Source organism: Schistocerca cancellata, chromosome 6 (genome assembly GCF_023864275.1).
Source record: "Schistocerca cancellata isolate TAMUIC-IGC-003103 chromosome 6, iqSchCanc2.1, whole genome shotgun sequence".
Taxonomy (NCBI): domain Eukaryota; kingdom Metazoa; phylum Arthropoda; class Insecta; order Orthoptera; family Acrididae; genus Schistocerca; species Schistocerca cancellata.
Window position 1 is genome coordinate 292,975,895 of NC_064631.1, and position 27,445 is coordinate 293,003,339.

General features: G+C 39.2%; 1 protein-coding gene across 5 annotated transcripts in view; it reads right to left on the reverse strand.

Annotated features, from left to right (window-relative positions):
- The window catches only part of LOC126088553 (uncharacterized), a 525,775-nt gene that overhangs the window by 274,149 nt on the left and 224,181 nt on the right, over positions 1–27,445 (reverse strand). The window lies entirely within an intron of this gene.

Consider the following 27,445-nt stretch of genomic DNA (forward strand, 5'->3'; position numbering starts at 1 on the left):
ATGACTAGCTGATCAGATCCGTGTAATAATCAAAAATAACAGGATACCCCAGTCAGAATTAGAAAACATCAAACAAGTACAACAAATACTGGAACAAAATACTGTGCAATCAGAAGAAGAATAAAATACAGTAACGGACTCAAACATCCCAGAGCAAACAAACAAAGAACAACACGCATCAATTAAACAATCAGAGGAAAACGAAATCTTAAGACAGCCACCAGAACAAGCACAAATAGAACATGAAGTGACACACATGTTAGATATAGAAGAGAAATTTCAGCTGACATATATTGAATACAAAGACACAAATACAGACATTAGACCATTCTTGCATAGACCACCAAATAACCCACAAGTCGAAACAACAATAACAACTATCAACACAATCATACACAACAAAATAAATGAAAATACAACTATGGAAGAGTTACAACTACTGGTTTATATATGAGCACTCACTACACTTAATATACACACTAGGTAGAGATCAGAACCAACCAACACACAGAAGAAACCCACAAAACCAGCGTGGCAACACAGGCTACACATCAGAATAGAGAAACTGAGAAAAGACATCGGACAGCTAACACAATTTATAAGAAATGAAATGTCAGAAAAAAAAACGAAAAAGGTTAGGTAAAATCTCACAACAAGAAGCAATAGAGCAATTAGATGAAAAGAAGCAGAAATTACAAGCATTGGCCAAACGACTTAGAAGATACAAAAAAAAGTGAAAATAGAAGGAAACAAAACCAAACATTCAACACAAACCAAAAGAGATTTTACCAAACAGTAGATAACACACACATTAAAATAGACAATCCACCAAGCATAACAGACATGGAACACTTCTGGAGTAACATATGGTCAAACCTGGTACAAGTGTGCTCCTTGCCGCCGTTGGATAAGCAGCTGCAGCAGAGAGTCTTATACTCCTAGCTCACTCATTTGTTACATAGTTTAATTCTTAATTTCTTTGCGTGTTTTTGGTACTTGCATTGTTTAATTCATAAATTTCGGGTGTATTATAGTATTTGAGAGTTGTAGCATCGCGTTTTAGTATCTGAATAGTGTAAAATCGCGTAGTCTCCTTCTGCCGCTGATCAGTGTGTCAGCAGTGCGCATGTAGCAGCATTTACTGCATTTACTAGGCAATCTTGTATTTTAATAACCGTTTAAATTTTGTGTCGATTCGTTTGCGCTCTCTGTAGATTAGTTCAGACGTTCTTTGCACAACAGTTTTTAGCATGGATAGGGACTGCAACTGCTGTGTTCGGATGCAGGCTGAGTTGGCATCCCTTCGCTCCCAGCTTCAGGCAGTGCTGGCTTCGGTCACACAGCTTGAGGCTGTTGCCAATGGGCATCACTGTGGGGGTCCGGATGGGGGTTTGTCGGGGACGGCCAGCTCGTCCCACGCATCCCCCAATCGGACTATGACTGTGGTTGCCCGGGATACTGCCCGCATTGAGGCTGATCCCTCACCTGTGGTAGAGTGGGAGGTCGTCTCAAGGTGTGGCAGGGGGCGAAGGACATTCCGAAGGGCTGAACGGAAGGCCTCTCCAGTTTGTCTGACGAACCGGTTTCAGGCTCTGTCTCAGGCTGATACTGATCTTCGGCCTGACACGGCTGCTTGTCCTGTTCCAGAGGTTGCCCCTCACTCTGCAAGATCCGGGCGGTCGCAGAGGGTTGGCTTACTGGTAGTTGGGAGCTCCAACGTCAGGCGCATAATGGGGCCCCTTAGGGATATGGCACCAAGAGAGGGGAAGAAAACCAATGTGCACTCTGTGTGCATACCGGGGGGAGTCATTCCAGATGTGGAAAGGGTTCTTCCGGATGCCATGAAGGGTACAGGGTGCACCCATCTGCAGGTGGTCGCTCATGTCGGCACCAATGATGTGTGTCGCTATGGATCGGAGGAAATCCTCTCTGGCTTCCGGCGGCTATCTGATTTGGTGAAGACTGCCAGTCTCGCTAGCGGGATGAAAGCAGAGCTCACCATCTGCAACATCGTCGACAGGACTGACTGCGGACCTTTGGTACAGGGCCGAGTAGAGGGTCTGAATCAGAGGTTGAGACAGTTCTGCAACGGTGTGGGCTGCAGATTCCTCGACTTGCACCATAGGGTGGTGGGGTTTCGGGTTCCGCTGGATAGGTCAGGAGTCCACTACACGCAACAAGTGGCTACACGGGTAGCAGGGGTTGTGTGGCGTGGGCTGGGCGGTTTTTTAGATTAAATGGCCTCGGGCAAGTACAGAAAGGGCAACAGCCTCAACGGGTGCGGGGCAAAGTCAGGACATGCAGGGACCAAGCAGCAATCGGTATTGTAATTGTAAACTGTCGAAGCTGCGTTGGTAAAGTACCGGAACTTCAAGCGCTGATAGAAAGCACCAAAGCTGAAATCGTTATAGGTACAGAAAGCTGGCTGAAGCCAGAGATAAATTCTGCCGAAATTTTTACAAAGGTACAGACGGTATTAAGAAAGGATAGATTGCATGCAACCGGTGGTGGAGTGTTCGTCGCTGTTAATAGTAGTTTATCCTGTAGTGAAGTAGAAGTGGATAGTTCCTGTGAATAATTATGGGTGGAGGTTACACTCAACAACCGAGCTAGGTTAATAATTTGCTCCTTTTACCGACCTCCCGACTCAGCAGCATTAGTGGCAGAACAACTGAGAGAAAATTTGGAATACATTTCACATAAATTTTCTCAGCATGTTATACTCTTACGTGGAGATTTCAATTTACTAGATATAGACTGGGACACTCAGATGTTTAGGACGGGTGGTAGGGACAGAGCATCGTGTGACATTATGCTGAGTGCACTATCCGAAAATTACCTCGAGCAATTAAACAGAGAACCGACTCGTGGAGATAACATCTTGGACCTACTGATAACAAACAGACCCGAACTTTTCGACTCTGTATGTGCATAACAGGGAATCAGTGATCATAAGGCCGTTGCAGCATCCCTGAATATGGAAGTTAATAGGAATATAAAGAAAGGGAGGAAGGTTTATCTGTTTAGCAAGAGTAATAGAAGGCAGATTTCAGACTACCTAACAGATCAAAGCGAAAATTTCTGTTCCAACACTGACAATGTTGAGTGTTTATGGAAAAAGTTCAAGGCAATCGTAAAATGCGTTTAAGACAGGTACGTGCCGAATAAAACTGTGAGGGACGGGAAAAACCCACCGTGGTACAACAACAAAGTTAGGAAACTACTGCGAAAGCAAAGAGAGCTTCACTCCAAGTTTAAACGCAGCCAAAACCTCTGACAAACAGAAGCTAAATGATGTCAAAGTTAGCATAAGGAGGGCTATGCGTGAAGCGTTCAGTGAATTCGAAAGTAAAATTCTATGTACCGACTTGACAGAAAATCCTAGGAAGTTCTGGTCTTACGTTAAATCAGTAAGTGGCTCGAAACAGCATATCCAGACACTCCGGGATGATGAAGGCATTGAAACAGAGGATGACACGCGTAAAGCTGAAATACTAAACACCTTTTTCCAAAGCTGTTTCACAGAGGAAGACTGCACTGCAGTTCCTTCTCTAAATCCTCGCACAAACGAAAAAATGGCTGACATCGAAATAAGTGTCCAAGGAATAGAAAAGCAACTGGAATCACTCAACAGAGGAAAGTCCACTGGACCAGACGGGATACCAATTCGATTCTACACAGAGTACGCGAAAGAACTTGCCCCCCTTCTAACAGCCGTGTACCGCAAGTCTCTAGAGGAACGGAAGGTTCCAAATGATTGGAAAAGAGCACAGGTAGTCCCAGTCTTCAAGAAGGGTCGTTGAGCAGATGCGCAAAACTATAGACCTATATCTCTGACGTCGATCTGTTGTAAAATTTTAGAACATGTTTTTTACTCGAGTATCATGTCGTTTTTGGAAACCCAGAATCTACTATGTAGGAATCAACATGGATTCCGGAAACAGCGATCATGTGAGACCCAACTCGCTTTATTTGTTCATGAGACCCAGAAAATATTAGATACAGGCTCCCAGGTAGATGCTATTTTTCTTGACTTCCGGAAGGTGTTCAATACAGTTCCGCACTGTCGCCTGATAAACACAATAAGAGCCTACGGAATATCAGACCAGCTGTGTGGCTGGATTGAAGAGTTTTTAGCAAACAGAATACAACATGTTGTTACCAATGGAGAGATGTCTACAGACGTTAAAGTAACCTCTGGCGTGCCACAGGGGAGTGTTATTGGACCATTGCTTTTCACAATATATATAAATGACCTAGTAGATAGTGTCGGAAGTTCCATGCGGCTTTTCGCGGATGATGCTGTAATATACAGAGAAGTTGCAGCATTAGAAAATTGTAGCGAAATGCAGGAAGATCTGCAGCGGGTAGGCACTTGGTGCAGGGAGTGGCAACTGACCCTTAACGTAGACAAATGTAATGTATTGCAAATACATAGAAAGAAGGATCCTTTATTGTATGATTATATGATAGCGGAACAAACACTGGTAGCAGTTACTTCTGTAAAATATCTGGGAGTATGCGTGCGGAACAATTTGAAGTGGAATGATCATATAAAATTAATTGTTGGTAAGGCGGGTACCAGGTTGAGATTCATTGGGAGAGTCCTTAGAAAATGTAGTCCATCAACAAAGGAGGTGGCTTACAAAACACTCGTTCGACCTATACTTGAGTATTGCTCATCAGTGTGCGATCCGTACCAGGTCGGGTTGACGGAGGAGATAGAGAAGATCCAAAGAAGAGCGGCGCGTTTCGTCACAGGGTTATTTGATAACCGTGATAGCGTTACGGAGATGTTTAACAAACTCAAGTGGCAGACACTGCAAGAGAGGCGCTCTGCATTGCGGTGTAGCTTGCTCGCCAGGTTTCGAGAGGGTGCATTTCTGGATGAGGTATCGAATATATTGCTTCCCCCTACTTATACCTCCCGAGGAGATCACGAATGTAAAATTAGAGAGATTAGAGCGCGCACGGAGGCTTTCAGACAGTCGTTCTTCCCGCGAACCATACGCGACTGGAACAGGAAAGGGAGGTAATGACAGTGGCACGTAAAGTGCCCTCCGCCACACACCGTTGGGTGGCTTGCGGAGTATAAATGTAGATGTACATGTAGAACATAACAGGCATGCACGGTGGATACAAGCAGAAACAGATACATACAAGATGATACCACAAATGCCTGAAGTGATAATTTTGCAACATGAAGTCACCCAAGCAATTAATTCTACTCACAATTGGAAAGCCCCTGGGAAAGATAAAAAAGCAAATTTCTGGCTAAAGAAGTTCACCTCAACACATTCACATCTAACTTAAATGTCTACTTGTGTCTGTGTATGTGAGGATGGATGGATGTGTGTGTGTGTGTGTGTGTGTGTGTGTGTGTGTGTGTGTGTGTGTGTGTGTGTGTGTGTGTGGAGGGGGGGGGGGGGGGCGCGAGAGTGTATACCTGTCCTTTTTTCCCTCTAAGGTAAGTCTTTCCGCTCCCGGGATTGGAATGACTCCTTACCCTCTCCCTTAAACCCCACATCCTTTCGTCTTTCCCTCCCTTCCCTCTTTCCTGATGAAGCAACCGTTTGTTGCGAAAGCTTGAATTTTGTGTGTATGTATGTGTTTGTGTGTCTATCGACCTGCCAGGGCTTTTGTTTGGTAAGTCTCATCATCTTTGTTTTTAGATATAAATTATTTAACAGTTACATTGCAGACCCATACACATTCCCTGATACACTCACACATGGAATAACTTATCTGAAACCTAAAGATCAAGCAGACACAGCAAACCCAGCTAAATATCGCCCCATAACATGCCTACCAACAATATACAAAATATTAACTTCCGTCATTACACAGAAATTAATGACACATACAACCCAGAACAAAATTATAAATGAAGAACAAAAAGGCTGCTCCAAAGGAGCACGAGGATGTTAAGAGCAACTGATAATAGATACAGAGGTGACATATCAAGCTAAAACTAAACGAAGGTCACTACACTACGCATACATTGATTACCAAAAAGCTTTTGATAGTGTACCCCACTCATGGTTACTATAAATATTGGAAATATACAAAGTAGATCCTAAATTGATACAGTTCCTAAACATAGTAACGAAAAATTGGAAAACCACACTTAATATCCAAACGAATTCAAATAATATCACATCACAGCCAATACAGATTAAGTGTGGTATATACCAAGGAGACTCATTAAGTCCTTTCTGGTTCTGCCTTGCTCTGGACCCACTATCCAACATCCTAAATAATACAAATTATGGATATAATATTACTGAAACATACCCACACAAAATCACACATTTGCAATACATGGATGATCTAAAACTGCTGGCAGCAAAAAAATCAGCAACTCAACCAATTACTAAAGATAACAGAAGTATTCAGCAATGATATAAATATGGCTTTTGGAACAGACAAATGTAAGAAAAATAGCATAGTCAAGGGAAAACACACTAAACAAGAAGATTACATTTTGGATAACCAAAGCGACTGCATAGAAGCGAAGAAAAAAAAACAGATGTCTATAAATATCTAGGATACAGACAAAAAATAGGAATAGATAATACAAATATTAAAGAAGAACTAAAAGAAAAATATAGACAAAGACTAACAAAAATACTGAAAACAGAATTGACAGCGAGAAACAAGACTTATGCTATACCAATATTGACTTACTCATTTGGAGTAGTGAAATGGAGTAACACAGACCTAGAAGCACTCAATACACTTACACGATCACAATGCCACAAATATAGAATACATCACATACATTCAGCAACAGAAAGATTCACATTAAGCAGAAAGGAAGGAGGAAGGGAATTTATCGACATAAAAAACCTACATTACGGACAGGTAGACAATTTAAGAAAATTCTTTCTAGAACAAGCAGAAACTAGCAAAATACACAAAGCAATCACTCATATAAATACATCGGCTACACCACTGCAATTTCATAACCACTTCTACAACCCTTTAGATCACATAACATCAACAGATATGAAGAAAGTAAATTGGAAAAAGAAAACACTGAATGGCAAGCACCCGTATCATCTAACACAGCCACACATCGATCAAGACGCATCCAACACATGGCTAAGAAAAGGCAATATATACAGTGAGACGGAAGGATTCACGATTGCAATACAGGATCAAACAATAAACACCAGATATTATTAAAGATCCCAATACCACAACAGATAAATCCAGACTTTGCAAACAACAAATAGAAACAGTAGATCACATCACAAGCAGATGTACAATGCTAGCAAATACAGAATACACCAGAAGATATGGCAATGTAGCAAAAATAATACATCAACAACTTGCCATACAACATAAACTTATAAAACAACACGTTCCCACATACAAGTACGCACCACAAAATGTACTGGAGAATGATGAATACAAATTATACTGGAACAGAACCATTATAACAGATAAAACAACACCACATAACAAACCTGACATCACACTCACCAATAAAAAGAAGAAATTAACACAACTAATCAAAATATCCATACCCAATACAACAAATATACAGAAGAAAACAGGAGGAAAAAATTGAAAAATACATCCAACTGGCTGAGGAAGTCAAGGACATGTGGCATCAGGATAAAGTTGACATTATACCAATTATACTATCAACAACAGGAGTCATACCACACAATATCCACCAGTACTTCAATGCAATACAGCTACATCCAAACTTATATATACAACTACAGAATTCCGTAATTATTGATACAAGTTCAATCCCCCGAAAGTTCCTAAAAGTAATATAACATATACCGTACAGTTAAAAGGAAGTCACGCTTGATCAAGGTCCGCATCACTTTCCATTTTTAGCCAGACCCAAGGTCTGAGACAGGAAAGAAGATGATAATAATAATAATAATAATAATAATAATAATAATAACTTTCCATTTTTGACCAGACATAACGTCTGAGAAAAGAAAGAAATAATAATAATAATAACAATAAAAGTAGCAATGTTCAGTTTACTTCGATACCACAGAAAATTCGTGAATGAACAATAATTTAATTATCTTTGTTTGGGTAATTTGTTAAAGAAAAATGTTGTATGGAACTGGACATCAGATTGTGACGAGGCTTCTCAAAATTTAAAGAGGGAATCAGTCAATTGTAAATTATTTTACCATCCAGACTATTCTTGGTCTATTTTTTTAATGAGCGTCGATAAGTTTGAGGTTTGGAGGTTGGAATTTCCCAGTTAATAGAATCATTTACAGATGTGGAAATTAGAGTACTTGATTTTGCCAACATGACTTTACAAACACGGAAAAAAATTACATTACAGAACTACAGCCAATTTGAAGGACTGTAGGTTAAAGCATCCTAAGATTGACCAGATGGACATTACATTTGCAGCAGTTTGATCTGTAAATTAATACCTAAAGGGGGTGACCCTTTCTGTTCAGAATGCCACTGCAAAAAAAAGAGGTGTTGATAATCAAGATATAAATGAGGGACAAATAAATGTTTCATTTGGAGGGGCTAAGAGATGAAAAATTAATTAGAGGAATTTGAAGTAAATGAGGGAACAGAATGAAGACACAGAACTTGAGTTAATCAAACAGCAGTGTAATTTATATGGCTACTGAAGAATAAACAGCATTATGTACAAGGATCTACTATTTTGAAGAAGCTACCTAGATAAAGAAAACTGGAAGCTATGTTTCCCTCAGAAACATGTGAAGAAACTGATGACTTTTTGCACAGAGATGTTGTCACTATGTGACAAGCAAAATGATGGCTTAAGTCCAGGAAGTTACAATACTCACAACTTGTGGAGAATGGATGTGATAAGCGCAAACAGCCACTTACTTTACCAACGGAGGGTTTTTGCACTCTATTCATCCGAATGCTCCAAAAGAACTAAGTGCCATCACTTTGCTTGGACCACAGCTCACTTCCACCCGAGTACATAAATATATTATGAAAATGATAGTTGTTACTCACCATATAGCGAAGATACACACACACGCACACACACACACACACACACACACACACACACACACACACACAGTCTCTGGCAGCTGAAACCAGAGAATGCACTTTTGTGCATTTGTTTATTTTTGACAAAGGCCCTGTCTGCCAATAGCTCATTTTGCGACAGTCTTTTTGCTGTGCCTATCTGTGACTCAGCATCTCCGCTATAGGGTTGAGTGCAAGCAACCCTTTTCGTAATATTGCTACATTCCAGACTGGATTTTCCAATGTTTAAGGATGCAAAAATATTTCTGCAGTTTTACATATTTTCCCAAACAAACATTTAAAACTTTTCCCTATAAACAAAGCCAATACTAACACTACTGTAGAAACACTAGAGATTATTTTCATAATGTGGGAGTACCGAAATCCTTTGTCAGGACAATGGGCCTCAGCTTACATCTGAAAGACTTATTCTATATATGGGGATATACAAAATGAACCACATAAAAATTTCCACCTATTTTCCAGAAGGTAACATGAGTGAAAGAAGAGATCATCATCATTTCATCATCATCATCATCATCAGTGTTCTGCCAAAAGGCAGGTTTTCACATGGTAGTTCTTCAGGCTGTCCGGTCTTCTGCCAGCCTCTTCAGGTCTGCATAATTTCTTCTTCCTTTTATGTTGTCTATCATCTTGTATCTCCTTCTTTCTCTCAGTCTTATCCCACAAACCAATCCTTCCAAAGCACCTGTTAGCAAGCACTCCCTTCTCAGTGAATGTCCCAACCAGTTCTTTTTCCTTTCTCTTACAAACTTCAGCAGACATCATCTCTCACCAACCCTTTCCAATACTCATTCATTACTCAGTCTTTCAATCCAGCTTATTCTCTCCATTTTCCTCCATATCCACATCTCAAATGCTTCTAACCTTTTTCCATCCTCTTGTCTCAGCGTCCATGTTTCTGCCCCATATAGTGCCACACTCCAGACAAAACATTTGCTAAGCCTTTTCCGTAGTCCTTTATCTAATTTTCCACATAAGCGTCTCCTCTTTCTGTTGAATGACTCCTTCGCTATGGCAATTAGAGTTTTCACCTCCAGGTGACATCTCAAGTCTTCAGTTACTGTGCTTCCAAGATATTTAAATCCACGTCCTTGGCTAATGGTAGATTGTCCTATTTTAATATTGGACAGTCTGCGTCTTCTACTAATGATCATACTCTTTGTTTTTCCTGTGTGTATTTGTATCCCATATTCCACACAAGCTTCATTCAGATCTTTCAGCATGTTATTCACTGTCCGCTCACTTTCAGCCATATCTTTTAGAAGGGAAGAGAATAGAATGTAAAACAAGATGATAGCAACAGATTATGCTGCACATATTGTAGTAAATACCACACTATTTGGGCCAGCCATATACACAATTTTGAGACTATAATCAACTACCTGCAAAATGAATCTTCTGGTTTTGCTGCCTGTCAACTAATGTTTGGAAAAAAATCTGCTAACATTATTAGGGAAGGAGTTGAAGTGTCCTACATGAAGTGAATTAGCTCATAATGAAATGATCAGGCTAGGAAAAGGAATGATGAAAAAAAGTTTCAGAAAGAAAAAAGGAGGCATGACAATAATGTAAAACCAACCATTTCAAATTAATGGAAAGAAAAGAAGAGTCTAGTACAGGAAATTGATGACAAAATAATTTAATTGGGTAGATACAAATCTACTCACCAAGTGGCAGCAGAACACACACATACAAGAAGGTTGTAATCAGGCAAGCTTTCAGAGCCAGTGGCTCCTCCTCCAAGTGGAAGGGTTGAAGGGGAAGGAAGAGAGGTGAAGGAAAATGACTAGATTTTGGGAAAATCACTTAGAACCGCTGGTCACGGGAGACTTACCACAGGGGTAACCCATGGTTCTGGCTGACTTTCCCAAAATCTGCCTCTTTTCCTAGACCTCTCCAGTCTTTTTCCTTCACCCCTCTTCAACCCTTCACCCCTCTTCAACCCTTATGCCTGAAGGAGCCACTGGCTCCAAAAGCTTGCCTAATTACAATCTTCTTTTATCTGTGTGTTCTGCTGCCACTTGGTGAGTACTTTTTTTTTATCTATTCATTAAATTAGTTTGTCAAAAATTGATTGTTTTCATTCTTACAGAAATTGATGAGATACTTAAAATTGTTACACATGTATTACTGTTCATTCAAATAGCCAGACTATCTCATGACAATGTCTCTAAACTAGCCTATCCTAAATCTAATAAAATGTTTGCCTTAAAAAATAAAAATGATGTGTGTTAACCGACTGAAATTTCACTCACCCAACCTTGTATTTTTAATTTGGTAAATATCCACTTTGCAAACAGAATTAAAAACACTTTGTGATTTGAATAAAGTAATTAGATAGGAGATTCACTGCTCTTTAGTGAACACACAATGTGGCAAGGAGTGCCTTCCTTGGCTTGGTGTACCCATACTTCCCTTCCTGGTGCAATCATAGCCACAACTTTTCAGGGTTCTGTTCCAAATCTGCTACTTGTCTCCAGCATATGGGGTTCTGTACATGAGTTAGTAACTGAAATATGTTTGAATAACTCTTATGACCTCACACAAATCTTTGTCATTAAAGAATTTTAATGTGGTTCAAAACATTCCTGCAATTCTTCAATTACATGTTACTGCTTTGTGTGCATCTTCATTATTATGTGATTGAAATCTGTTCTGAAATAGTCCTTCAGTCAGGGGTCATCAGAGTTAAAGATGGCTCATAAGCTAAACTGCTTCACAGATCCACACACTAAATCGACAATGCATAAAAGTATCACAGTCATCATAATTTCTATAGCCCATACTGAATTTTCAGATTGTTTCTATTGCATACCTCCTGCAGTCAGTTGTAAATACTCGGGATAATGTTTATATCATTTCTATATCCTGCACCAGGTAGTCATCAGCAGTACACCTTGTGGCAATCTTCACACCAGAAGCAGTGAAACTACGCTGCCGATCAACTACGTTACACTGCTGACATCTTCAGTGAGAATGGAATTCAGTAAACTGTGGTTTAGGCAAGCTTGTGGAAGCCACAGATTTTTTTTTTAAACAACGTATTATTATGTGTAGGAAAAAGCATGTTTACATCATAATAACATGAAGGAGAAGAGGAAATTTATTTATTTATTTGTCTTTTATGGATATTATGTTTATATAAACATAATCATATTTTCATATACCCTAAAGTGTTATTTCAAGGATGGAATTTTGTGCATTAACTTATACTAATACTCAGCAAAAGGACGGAAGCGAATGCAAACTGTGTTCCTGTTTTGCTTAGAAATTTAATAAAGCATTTCTTATTTATGTTCCAATTTAGAAATAATGAAATTTATGTAAATAATAAACCTGTACGATTTGTAAAATTAAAGAGGCAATAGTTGCAACAGTAGAAAAGAAAACTATGGACCTATCCCATTTACATGAATTTGAGGATAAATTTAAAGCTATTTAATTAAAAGTAATACTAAAGCTATGTTTTTATAAAAATGTGCCATTTCATGAAAATGCCTCATCAAATTGCCATTCAGGCTAAAGGCAAGAAGAATGAAAAATTTAATTAATTTTGCTATTAGTAATACACCCCCCCCCCCCCCCCCAAATGAACCATGGACCTTGCCATTGGTGGGGAGGCTTGCCGTACCGTAGGTACAACCACAACGGAGGGTTATCTGTTGAGAGGCCAGACAAACGTGTGGTTCCTGAAGAGGGGCAGCAGCCTTTTCAGTAGTTGCAAGGGCAAAAGTCTGGATGATTGACTGATCTGGCCTTGTAACAATAACCAAACCGGCATTGCTGTGCTGGTACTGCAAACGGCTGAAAGCAAGGGGAAACTAAGGCAGTAATTTTTCCCGAGGGCATGCAGCTTTACTGTATGATTAAATGATGATGGTGTCCTCTTGGGTAAAATATTCCGGAGGTAAAATAGTCCCCCATTCGGATCTCCGGGCGGGGACTACTCAAGAGGATGTCGTTATCAGAAGAAAGAAAACTGGCGTCCTACGGATCTGAGCGTGGAATGTCAGATCCCTTAATCGGGCAGGTAGGTTAGAAAATTTAAAAAGGGAAATGGATAGGTTAAAGTTAGATATAGTGGGAATTAGTGAAGTTCGGTGGCAGGAAGAACAAGACTTCTGGTCAGGTGACTACAGGGTTATAAACACAAAGTCAAATAGGGGTAATGCAGGAGAAGGTTTAATAATGAATAGGAAAATAGGAATGCTGGTAAGCTACTACAAACAGCATAGTGAACGCATTATTGTGGCCAAGATAGACACGAAGCCCACGCCTACTACAGTAGTACAAGTTTATATGCCAACTAGCTCTGCAGATGACGAAGAAATTGAAGAAATGTATGATGAAATAAAAGAAATTATTCAGATAGTGAAGGGAGACGAAAATTTAATAGTCATGGGTTACTGGAATTCGAGTGTAGGAAAAGGGAGAGAAGGAAACATAGTAGGTGAATATGGATTGGGGCTAAGAAATAAAAGAGGAAGCCGCCTGGTAGAATTTTGCACAGAGCACAACTTAATTATAGCTAACACTTGGTTTAAGAATCATGATAAAAGGTTGTATACATGGAAGAACCCTGGAGATACTAAAAGGTTTCAGATAGATTATATAATGGTAAAACAGAGATTTAGGAACCAGGTTTTAAATTGTAAGACATTTCCAGGGGCAGATGTGGACTCTGACCACAGTCTATTGGTTATGACCTGTAGATTAAAACTGAAGAAACTGCAAAAAGGTGGGAATTTAAGGAGATGGGACCTGGATAAACTGAAAGAACCAGAGGTTGTACAGAGTTTCAGGGAGAGCATAAGGGAACAATTGACAGGAATGGGGGAAAGAAATACAGTAGAAGAAGAATGGGTAGCTTTGAGGGATGAAGTAGTGAAGGCAGCAGAGGATCAAGTAGGTAAAAAGACCAGGGCTCTTAGAAATCCTTGGGCAACAGAAGAAATATTGAATTTAATTGATGAAAGGAGAAAATATAAAAATGCAGTTAATGAAGCAGGCAAAAAGGAATACAAACGTCTCAAAAATGAGATCGACAGGAAGTGCAAAATGGCTAAGCAGGGATGGCTAGAGGGCAAATTTAAGGATGTAGAGGCTTATCTCACTAGGGGTAAGATAGATACTGCCTACAGGAAAATTAAAGAGACCTTTGGAGATAAGAGAACCACTTGTATGAACATCAAGAGCTCAGATGGAAACCCAGTTCTAAGCAAAGAAGGGAAAGCAGAAAGGTGGAAGGAGTATATAGAGGGTCTATACAAGGGCGATGTACTTGAGGACAATATTATGGAAATGGAAGAGGATGTAGATGAAGATGAAATGGGAAATACGATACTGCGTGAAGAGTTTGACAGACCTGAGTCGAAACAAGGCCCCCGGAGTAGACAACATTCCATTGGAACTACTGACGGCCTTGGGAGAGCCAGTCCTAACAAAACTCTACTATCTGGTGAGCAAGATGTATGAAACAGGCGAAATACCCTCAGACTTCAAGAAGAATATAATAATTCCAATCCCAAAGAAAGCAGGTGTTGACAGATGTGAAAATTACCGAACAATCAGTTTAATAAGCCACAGCTGCAAAATACTAACACGAATTCTTTACAGACGAATGGATAAACTAGTAGAAGCCGATATCGGGGAAGATCAGTTTGGATTCCTTAGAAATACTGGAACACGTGAGGCAATACTGACCGTACGACTTATCTTAGAAGAAAGATTAAGGAAAGGCAAACCTACGTTTCTAGCATTTGTAGACTTAGAGAAAGCTTTTGACAATGTTGACTGGAATACTCTCTTTCAAATTCTAAAGGTGGCAGGGGTAAAATACAGGGAGCGAAACGCTATTTACAATTTGTACAGAAACCAGATGGCAGTTATAAGAGTCGAGGGGTATGAAAGGGAAGCAGTCATTGGGGAGGGAGTGAGACAGGGTTGTAGCCTCTCCCCGATGTTATTCAATCTGTATATTGAGCAACCAGTAAAGGAAACAAAAGAAAAATTTGGAGTAGGTATTAAAATCCATGGAGAAGAAGTAAAAACTTTGAGTTCGCCGATGACATTGTAATTCTGTCGGAGACAGCAAAGGACTTGGAAGAGCAGTTGAACGGAATGGATGGTGTCTTGAAGGGAGGATATAAGATGAACATCAACAAAAGCAAAACGAGGATAATGGAATGTATTCGAATTAAGTCGTGTGATGCTGAGGGAATTAGATTAGGAAATGAGACACTTAAAGTAGTAAAGGAGTTTTGCTATTTGGGGAGCAAAATAACTGATGATGGTCGAAGTAGAGAGGATATAAAATGTAGACTGGCAATTTCAAGGAAAGCATTTCTGAAGAAGAGAAATTTGTTAACATCGAGTATAGATTTAAGTGTCAGGAAGTCATTTCTGAAAGTATTAGTATGGAGTGTAGCCATGTATGGAAGTGCAACATGGACGGTAAATAGTTTGGACAAGAAGAGAATAGAAGCTTTCGAAATGTGGTGCTACAGAAGAATGCTGAAGATTAGATGGGTAGATCACATAACTAATGAGGAAGTATTGAATAGGATTGGGGAGAAGAGAAGTTTGTGGCACAACTTGACCAGAAGAAGGGATCGGTTGGTAGGACATGTTCTGAGGCATCAAGGGATCACCAATTTAGTATTGGAGGGCAGCGTGGAGGGTAAAAATCGTAGGGGGAGACCAAGAGATGAATACACTAAGCAGATTCAGAAGGATGTAGGTTGCAGTAGGTACTGGGAGATGAAGAAGCTTGCACAGGATAGAGTAGCATGGAGAGCTGCATCAAACCAATATCAGGACTGAAGACCACAACCACAACAACAACATTAGTAATACCACATTAGTAAAGAAACATGTTTTTTGTTGTATAGCCCTTCAAAGTAGGTGGTTTAAAGTAAAGTAACGTCCTCATCTGAAGCATTTATTTATTATTTATTTCATATTCCAGCACTTTGCACGCTATTGATGTTAATAGCTTGTACAAATCGAATACTACTTAATGGTACATATAATAATAATAATAATAATAATAATAATAATAAATACAGTTCAACTCCGCCACTGCCAGTCCCAAGCCCGGGGCCTCATCTCGCAAGTGATGAGGAAGGGGGAGGAGTAACACCGCGTAAAAAAAAAAACTGGGTCCATCTGGCTCCAGATGATAGCACCCTGTGAGGGCCCCTGCATAGGGTTACATGCGAAGCCCCAAAATCCAGACACGTCTGTGTGGCAGCCACCGGTACTCTGGTCAGCGTCTGTTGGCTCTGTGAGCTCGGCTGTAAGTTAATCTTCTGGAACTCAAAACTCCAGCCGAAATTATGTGAGATCCTTCGCGATTTCACCACCAATACCTCAACACAAACCAATAATCATGACAGAACAACGGGAAAGAATCCACTACCCTGGGCCCCAGTCAGTAAGACTGGGTAATAGGCCTGATCATCGGATTCCAGGGGATCAGGCATGTCATGAAGAGAAGAATCGGAGCCTCTCAAAAACCCTCAAGATGAAGAAAGTATTTTACATGGGAACACAACACCAACACACTACTGAGGCCAGGTAAACTGAAACAATTAACAAACGCCATGGATAAATACATCAAGGTTATGGCAATATAGGAAACACGATTTGCAGATGAGAACCACATTGATTCTGAAAATTACAGAATATATAAGGGGAAACCAGCCATAACCATCCCAGGAAGAAATCTCAAACTCTTCGGAATGGGTTTTGTAGTACATAAATCGATACCGGACCCCGTAATAGATTTCACCTCAAAATCAGAAAAAATGTCGACACTCACGATAAGATCTGGAAACAAAGCCTATACATTAATCAATGGACATGCCCCCACAAACAATTATAACAAGAAGAACCCAGAGATGATAGAGGAATTCTGGGAAGATCTGGAAGAAACTACCAGCAAAATCCCCAAGAATCACATAAAAGTGTTACTGTTGTTGTTGTTGTTGTTGTTGTTGTTGTTGTTATCTTCAGTCCTGAGACTGGTTTGATGCAGCTCTCCATGCTACTCTATCCTGTGCAAGCTTCTTCATCTCCCAGTACCTACTGCAACCTACATCCTTCTGAATCTGCTTAGTGTATTCATCTCTTGATCTCCCCCTACGATTTTTACCCTCCACGCTGCCCTCCAATATTAAATTGGTGATCCCTTGATGCCTCAGAACATGTCCTACCAACCGATCCCTTCTTCTAGTCAAGTTGTGCCACAAACTTCTCTTCTCCCCAATCCTATTCAATACCTCCTCATTAGTTACGTGATCTACCCACCTTATCTTCAGCATTCTTCTGTAGCACCACATTTCGAAAGCTTCTATTCTCTTCTTGTCCAAACTAGTTATTGTCCATGTTTCACTTCCATACATGGCTACACTCCATACAAATACTTTCAGAAACGACTTCCTGACACTTAAATCTATACTCGATGTTAACAAATTTCTCTTCTTCAGAAACGCTTTCCTTGAAATTGCCAGTCTACATTTTATATCCTCTCTACTTCGACCATCATCAGTTATTTTGCTCCCCAAATAGCAAAACTCCTTTACTACTTTAAGTGTCTCATTTCCTAATCTAATTCCCTCAGCATCACACGACTTAATTCGAATACATTCCATTATCCTCGTTTTGCTTTTGTTGATGTTCATCTTATATCCTCCCTTCAAGACACCATCCATTCCGTTCAACTGCTCTTCCAAGTCCTTTGCTGTCTCCGACAGAATTACAATGTCATCAGTGAATTCAAAGTTTTTACTTCTTCTCCATGGATTTTAATACCTACTCCAAATTTTTCTTTTGTTTCCTTTACTGGTTGCTCAATATACAGCTTGAATAACATCGGGGTGAGGCTACAACCCTGTCTCACTCCCTCCCCAATGACTGCTTCCCTTTCATACCCCTCGACTCTTATAACTGCCATCTGGTTTCTGTACAAATTGTAAATAGCCTTTCGCTCCCTGTATTTTACCCTTGCCACCTTTAGAATTTGAAAGAGAGTATTCCAGTCAACATTGTCAAAAGCTTTCTCTAAGTCTACAAATGCTAGAAACGTAGGTTTGCCTTTCCTTAATCTTTCTTCTAAGATAAGTCGTACGGTCAGTATTGCCTCACGTGTTCCAGTATTTCTAAGGAATCCAAACTGATCTTCCCCGATATCGGCTTCTACTAGTTTATCCATTCGTCTGTAAAGAATTCGTGTTAGTATTTTGCAGCTGTGGCTTATTAAACTGATTGTTCGGTAATTTTCACATCTGTCAACACCTGCTTTCTTTGGGATTGGAATTATTATATTCTTCTTGAAGTCTGAGGGTATTTCGCCTGTTTCATACATCTTGCTCACCAGATAGTAGAGTTTTGTTAGGACTGGCTCTCCCAAGGCCGTCAGTAGTTCCAATGGAATGTTGTCTACTCCGGGGGCCTTGTTTCGACTCAGGTCTGTCAAACTCTTCACGCAGTATCGTATTTCCCATTTCATCTTCATCTACATCCTCTTCCATTTCCATAATATTATCCTCAAGTACATCGCCCTTGTATAGAACCTCTATATACTCCTTCCACCTTTCTGCTTTCCCTTCTTTGCTTAGAACTGGTTTCCATCTGAGCTCTTGATGTTCATACAAGTGGTTCTCTTATCTCCAAAGGTCTCTTTAATTTTCCTGTAGGCAGTATCTATCTTACCCCTAGTGAGATAAGCCTCTACATCCTTACATTTGTCCTCTAGCCATCCCTGCCTAGCCATTTTGCACTTCCTGTCGATCTCATTTTTGAGACGTCTGTATTCCTTTTTGCCTGCTTCATTAACTGCATTTTTATATTTTCTCCTTTCATCAATTAAATTCAATATTTCTTCTGTTACCCAAGGATTTCTACTATCCCTCATATTTTTACCTACTTGATCCTCTGCTGCCTTCACTACTTCATTCCTCAAAGCTACCCATTCTTCTTCTACTGTATTTCTTTCCCCCATTCCTGTCAATTGTTCCCTTATGCTCTCCCTGAAACTCTGTACAACCTCTGGTTCTTTCAGTTTATCCAGCTCCTAACTCCTTAAATTCCCACCTTTTTGCAGTTTCTTCAGTTTTAATCTACAGGTCATAACCAATAGATTGTGGTCAGAGTCCACATCTGCCCCTGGAAATGTCTTACAATTTAAAACCTGGTTCCTAAATCTCTGTCTTACCATTACATAATCTATTTGATACCTTTTAGTATCTCCGGGGTTCTTCCATGTATACAACCTTCTATCATGATTCTTAAACCAAGTGTTACCTATGATTAAGCTGTGCTCTGTGCAAAATTCTACCAGGCGGCTTCCTCTTTTATTTCTTAGCCCCAATCCATATTCACCTACTATGTTTCCTTCTCTCCTTTTTCCTACACTCGAATTCCAGTCACCCATGACTATTAAATTTTCGTCTCCCTTCACTATCTGAATAATTTCTTTTATATCATCATACATTTCTTCAATTTCTTCGTCATCTGCAGAGCTAGTTGGCATATAAACTTGTACTACTGTAGTTGGCGTGGGCTTCGTATCTATATTGGCCACAATAATGCGTTCACTATGCTGTTTGTAGTAGCTTACCAGCATTCCTATTTTCCTATTCATTATTAAACCTACTCCTGCATTACCCCTATTTGACTTTGTGTTTATAACCCTGTAGTCACCTGACCAGAAGTCTTGTTCTTCCTGCCACCGAACTTCACTAATTCCCACTATATCTAACTTTAACCTATCCATTTCCCTTTTTAAATTTTCTAACCTACCTGCCTGATTAAGGGATCTGACATTCCACGCTCCGATCCGTAGAACGGCAGGTTTCTTTCTCCTGATAACGACATCCTCCTGAGTAGTCCCCGCCTGGAGATCCGAATGGGGGACTATTTTACCTCCGGAATATTTTACCCAACAGGACGCCATCATCATTTAATCATACAGTAAAGCTGCATGCCCTCGGGAAAAATTAGTTTCCCCTTGCTTTCAGCCGCTCACAGTACCAGCACAGCAAGGCCGTTTTGGTTATTGTTACAAGGCCAGATCAGTCAATCATCCAGACTGTTGCCCTTGCAACTACTGAAAAGGCTGCTGCCCCTCTTCAGGAACCACACGTTTGTCTGGCCTCTCAACAGATACCCCTCTGTTGTTGTTGTACCTACTGTACGGCTATCTGTATCACTGAGGCACGCAAGCCTCCCCACCAATGGCAAGGTCCATGGTTCATGGTTCATGTTACTAGGAGACTTCAATGCCCAGTTAGGCAAGGAAAGAAAATTCCGAGACACGACAGGGAAACACACGGGAAACACACGGCCCACATGAGAACAAACAAAAATGGAGATAATTTAATAAACTTCTGCAGAAATTTTGATCTGAAAATCATGTCAACGCAATTCCAGAAACCACACAGAAAACTTGTAACTTGGAAATCCCCCAACCATGCTCTAGGAGAATTTCAGATAGACCACATAGCAATATCCACAAAAAACACCAGAGAAATAATGAACGCAAGAACAAGGAAAGGAGTTTTCGAATCTGATCATCACCTTCTCCAAATTAAAGTAAAATTTATACCCAATAGACAAATCAAGAGAACCAACAGACCTTTCAGAACAGATCCAGAGTACCTACAAATAAACAAGAAAGAAATAATAGAAGAAATTACGAAAACCAATAGCAACAACTGGACAGAACTGTCAGAAAAAATAAAAGAACTGATAAAATTGGGGCAGCCACCGAGAAAAAGGAAACACCGATGGTGGAACATGACATGCGACAGGGCCATAGAAGACAGAATACAAGCCTGGAAAAAATTTAACAGCCATAAAACACAAGAAAAATGGGAGGACTTCAACACTTCAAAAGTAATCCGAAGAGAAAAAAGAGGTTACGAAAACAGCAGGTTGAAGGAGATAGAAGAAGACTTCACCAGAAACAACACACGAAATTTTTACAGAGGTTTCCGAGAAAATATGATAGGAAGTCAGCCACCAAGCTTATGCTTCAAAAGACAAGATGGAACACTGGAGACAAATCTGAGGAAAAACTGTGAAATATTAGCCAGATACTTTGACACGTTACTTAACTGTGATAAACCAAAACAGAGATTACAGTTTACAAAACCAGAACCCAACCGGGACTCCGAACCCCTAACATATGAAGAAATCGTGAAAGTAATAAAATCATTGAAAAATAACAGAGCACCAGGTGAAGATGGACTGATTGCAGAAATCTGGAAATTAGACCATGAAAACATTACACCCAAAATTCATAGTATAATCAAAATCATCTGGGAAACAGAAAAGATACCATAAGAATGGAAGTCAGCCCTAATACACCCCCTCCACAAGAAAGGAGACAAAACAGACCCTAATAACTATAGAGGAATTTCGTTACTGCCGGTGGCATACAAAATTCTATCAAAAGCTCTGTTAAATCGCCTAGAACCTCAGATGGATCCACAGATCGGAGAATACCAAGGAGGGTTCAGGAAGGGAAGATCATGCAGTGAGCAGATCTGGCGTCTGAGAACATTATTAACAACGAGAAAGTCCAGAAACACCACAGTAACATTTGTTGATTTCAAGAAGGCTTACGATTCCATAGACAGAGAAACACTTTTTAATACACTAGAAGAAATGAAGATAGACAATAAGACCAGAAAACTAATTCAGGAAACATTAACAAATACAAAGTCAAAAGTTAAGTTCATGGGTGAGATCTCAGAATCTTTCGAAATCAAGACAGGAGTGAGACAGGGAGATGGCCTGTCACCCATTTTATTTAACGCTGTTTTAGAGAAAATAATCAGGACGTGGGACAAAGGAGTCAATGGGGTAAAGATGGGGAGAGAGAAAAATAGAACCGTCAACATAAAATGTCTGGCCTTTGCCGACGATATAGCCATCATTACAAATGACAGAAAAGAAGCCAGAGAAGCCCTAGAGATATTGCATGAAATCGCAGCCAGAACAGGACTACAAATATCATATGAAAAAACCCAGTACATGGACACAAAATCTGCAGACAGAAGCCCATTGATAACACAGTACGGAAAGAAAACACAAGTAGAAAGTTTTAAATACCTGGGAGAGATTATACAGAACACAGGACTGAATTCAACAGCCAATGAAGAAAGGGTTACAAAACTACAAAAAGCATACAGACTTACATGGAACCATTACAATAAAAGAAATATTTCCGTCAATGCCAAATTAAGACATTACAAAACAGTAGTCTTACCTGAGGCCTTGTATGCCTCAGAAACAACAGTAATCGGAGGAACAACTAAAATCAAGGAAATGGAAAAGCAAGAAAGGAAAATTCTGAGAAAGATCTATGGGCCAGTTCAGAGACAGGGGATCTGGATAAAGAGACCAACAAAGGAATTGTACAAACAGGAAGAGGCAATTACAGACAATATCAGAAAAAGAAGGGCAAAATTCTATGGGCACATTCATAAGATGAATGAAAATATGCTGACCAAGAAGATTTTTAACATAGTGGTGACGAATAAGATGAAAACTAACTGGGTAAAGGAAACCATGGAAGACCTCAAAAATCTAAACATCTCCACAGAAGAAAAATCTAAACATCTCCACAGAAGAAATATCAAACAGAGGAAAATATAGAGAAAAAAATCAACAAACAGAAATTTGAAGAAACACCAAAAGAGAAGAAATCAGGAACGAAGTGGACAAAAGAGAGGAAGAAGAAAAACAGTAAATTTATGAGAGGTCTTTGGGAAGAGAAAAGAAAGAGACAGAAAAAAGTGCCATGAATTTGAAATGTACCAATTTATGTACCATACTGTCATTGTGAATATTGATTGTGTTTTAATGCTCTCCTTAATGGGGAATTAACGATGATAATAATAATAAATACAGTTCAATCATGTAGATTACCACACAAACGGTCAATATACACAAGTTGAGATTTCAGTTTTTTTCCCACAGTCAAAAAATTCCTATGTGGCATAGAAAGTCTTCTTTTTAAGCCAAGTTTGTAGACTATTTCTGAAGGTTTTTAATCAGTGAGTGTGTGGTTCTGGTTGGAGTGCATTGAACACTTTTACTCTGAGGTATGTATGGGTATTGTGAGTCTTGCTTAGTATATATTGTTTTTGAAAATACCTGCTACACATCTCATATCCTTTATCTGCCACATTAAAACTTTTTGCCCCCATGGAGCTGCCTCAAAGCAGTGAGCAGTGGATAATATTTTGTCTGTTTATAATGAAAAGAAAGGAATGTCAAATTATGGCATTAGTTTGTTGCTGTGGAGTGTCATTATGTCAAGTCATTTTCTGCGTAAGAAACAAATCAGGGATTCTAAGTGTAATATTGTTGGTGAAGCAAAAATTTTTAAAGATGTATTGGAAGTAATAATGAGAAATATTTGGAATATGAAGTACTTTGGTAAGCAGCAGTGTGTGTGTGTGTGTGTGTGTGTGTGTGTGTGTGTGTGTGTGTGTGTGTGTTTTCTTTTTTTTTTTTTTTTAATGTCTATGTTCAGTAAAAAGTATTACTGCAAACAGGAATTTAAAATATTTACTTTCTAAGTGTGAGAGATTGCTTGGGCTTAAAGCAATAACTTAAATCTTTGCTTTTTTTAAAAAAAGAAATCTTCTGATTAGTTCAACGGACATTTGTGACCTGCCATCAGTGCATGAAATTTTTGGCATTCTCTGTGCATGCACCATATGCTGGGAGCAAGCAATTACTCCACGCCACTGATGTCCCACTTAGGAGATATACTCCAGTCCATTGAACCCCCAGGACTTAAGAGATATTTTACTATTGACATCTCTGTGAAGAAAAGTCAGTCGTTGCTTGAAAGTTCTGATGTACAAGAGACGTAATTGCTAATGCTGTGTAACTTGGAGTTGGAAGCAACAGCAAAATGCAGTATACACATAGTAATGGGGGGTTTAATATCAGCCATCAACAACTGAACTTCATAAGAATAGATTTTGTATGGGCCAATGAATCACGTTAAACATACTGACATCACTCATTACAAAGACCAGAATCCAGATTTTATAGTAGTATATTTTAATTTTCATGAAATTAATTAACTTACCATACAACTAATATTGAAATTCAGAGGCAGCTAGATTTGCCATTGCAAATTTTGCCACTGCACTTTCAAGATTCCAGCTATCATCACTGTACTTTTGTTACCCCAATTTTTATGAACTCAGTGTCACCCTTCATTAAATAACTATGCATGTAATTAAGAAATGGCATAAATTAACATAAATGTTCATAGCTCTTACGACAGCCACTGTACTCTCAAGTGGGTTACTCCCAACACAGACATACAAAATGGTTATGTGATTTTTTTACGTTTCATTAACTCACCACATAATCCGTAAATTAAATTACTGCCTTAACATATATATCATCTAACTTAGCAAAAGGTAACCAAGCAGTTTTCCAAATTATGTGTAGTTTCCAAAATACTAAAAAGGACATATGCCAATCTCTCCCCAAAATCTTCGGACTGGTTCAAGAAACCTAAGAGATAACATCTATGCAAAAGTTCAGGATCTCTTGACTAGTCAGTACTATGTCAAAGTCTTCAGCCACTTAATATCCAATCAACACCTCGGTCGATATCTACAATAATGTACTCACTTAACATATCTGTGGAAGTCTGTTGTCAGTAATTCACAAATTCAGGATACCCGTTTGATTCTAGATCAGTGGTTCTGAACTTGGGGATAATTACCAAGAGAGTGGTAAAATTAAATATTCTGGTGACAGACAACCAAAATTATTTGACTGTGTTTTAGTCATAAAACTAAACTATTTTGAAAGATCATGCCATTATCACAATTTTGCAATCTTCTAACACTGGTTATGTAAGTTAGCGTTGTTGTTGTTGTTATTTAGTAGTAGCAGGGGCATTGGTCAGACACAAAGCATTAATAGCCCGAAGTCTTTCAACTACTGCGAGTTCAGCAACGAAATTAGCAGTCAAGTGATTTACCGACACTAAGTCTAGTGCATACATTTTAACTAGGTGGTTTTTGGTGGTGCAGGGTGTGTGTGAAGCGAGTGTTACTAGGTAGATGGTTGATGCAGAGGAAGCATGTAACAAGTCTTTACTGTCATTGTGGACACTTATCTCTTTTCTGAGCAGGAGTTGGCGGTAGAACAAGTTTTGGCAGTTATAGTAATGAAAATAAAAAAAAAGGAGCTGAATGGACTTTGAGCATGACCCATTGTGTGCACTGATGGTGAACAAGCCTAATACAGAAAGACTGTCAGAAATAAGCGGTACCAAACACCTTTCTGACACTAGTTTTGATTTAATAAAATATCTACATAAGTAAATAATATATATATTTCACCATTTCAAAAATAAAAGTGACCAAAGAAAATTCTTTTTCACTCTAAAGTTTAGTTAGGTCCCAGTGCTGGCAATGGCATGAGACAGAGGGGGTACCAGCTAACATCAACTGCACAGAAAGGTTGGAAACTACTGCTCAAGGTGGCAAAGGACTTTGAAGACCTACTGAACACAGTGGATGGCATCTTGGAAGGAGGATGTAAGATGAATACAACACCAAGAGAAAGCAAGGTTAACACAGAAAGTAGTCAAATCAGATGATGCTGAGGAAACATCAGGAAATGACACTAGAAGTAGTAGAAAAGTTTTGCTATTTTGACAATAAAATATCTGATTATGGCTGAAGTACAAAGGAATAAAGTGTAGACTAGCAACAGGAAGCAAAGCATTTCTGAAGAAGAGAAATTTGTTGACATCAAATTTAAATTTGTGTGTTGGGAAGACTTTTCTGAAGTTACTTGTCTAGAATGTAGTCTAGTACAGAAGCAAAACATGGACAGTAAACAGTTCGGGCAATAAAAGATCAGACGTATTTCAACTGTGGTGCTACAGGAAGTTAGGTGGGTAGATAATGCTGAAGAAAACTTGGGGTGGGGTGGAATTCCTCACAACTTGACTAACAGAAGGGATCTATTGACAATTCTATACTGAAGAAAAGTGTGGAATGTAAAAATTATAGAGGGGGATCAAGATATGAATACAGTAAGCAGGCTGAAGTGGATGGGGGGCTGCAATAGTTATTTCAAGATTTAGAGGCTTGCACAAAATAGAGGAGTGTGGTGAGCTGCTGCATCAAACCAGTCTATCAGTCTTTGGGCCAAACACTCCATCATCATCATCATCATCATCATCATCATCATCATCATCATCATGCACGGGCAGTTTTTTTTCTTAGTAGAAATTCAGAGAACAGTTCACTGGAATATAAACTAAGTCTATAAATTGTACTTTGATACTTTCAAGCCATGGAGTGTTCATCAGAGTACAGTGTAGCGCATATCTCTCTCTCTCTCTCTCTCTCTCTCTCTCTCTCTCTCTCTCTCTCTCAGCAATTTTATTGTAGCATTCAGTGTCAAGGGAATAAGGGAATGTAGAATGAAACCCTAAAGGAGAGGTAGCATTCAATGGCAAGGAAATGTAGAATGGAACCCTAAAGGAGAGGTGTTGAAGTGTCAAATATAGTACTTATCTTTTGTCAAAGAAACAGATGACCCAAGAGGTAGAAACCAATATTTAACTTTTCATAGCGTATAAATACCTGCAGTAAACACTAAAAGATGGATCTGAGCAGCTCTTCAGCAAACTCAAAGATGGATGCAGTACCCCCCCCCCCCCCCCCAAGAAAGCAATAATACCAATCTTCTGTCAAAACCTTCAATCACCACAACTTGAAACCATTTTAGCTCATTGACTTTTTCTGCAATAATGACACTTTTCAATCATTACAGCTAATCCTTCTATGAAGTTCTTCTGTTACCCCTAAACAAAGAAGTCCTAGGTATTTACTATCAGGCAACACTGGTACTGCATTTCATATCACTTTTCCTCTACTTTCTAAATCTGTGATTACATGTTTAGGTTTCCAACATTAGCAGTACAACACCCAAGCATTACAGTATCATATGTATATAAATAATACTAAAACTAACAATAACAATAACAATAATAAAACTAATAATAATAATAATAATAATAATAATAATAATAATAACAACAGACATAACGTCTGAGAAAAGAAAGAAATAATAATAATATGAAAATTATTTTTTGTTAAATTTTAAGGCTGTATTTTACTGAAGGGTTCTTGAGAGGCTAAACAAAGAGGCTGACCAGGAGAACCTAGCAGACACACACACATGCTCCAGCATGAATGGTGAGAACTAAATATTCATGCACTAAATGACTACAAGGAACACAGCAATAATTTTACTTGGGTGGTACTATCATTTGACATAGAATAGTATCACAAGTAGACTGGCACAATATCTCCAGAACAAACCATCACTTTGCAGCTGAACACCC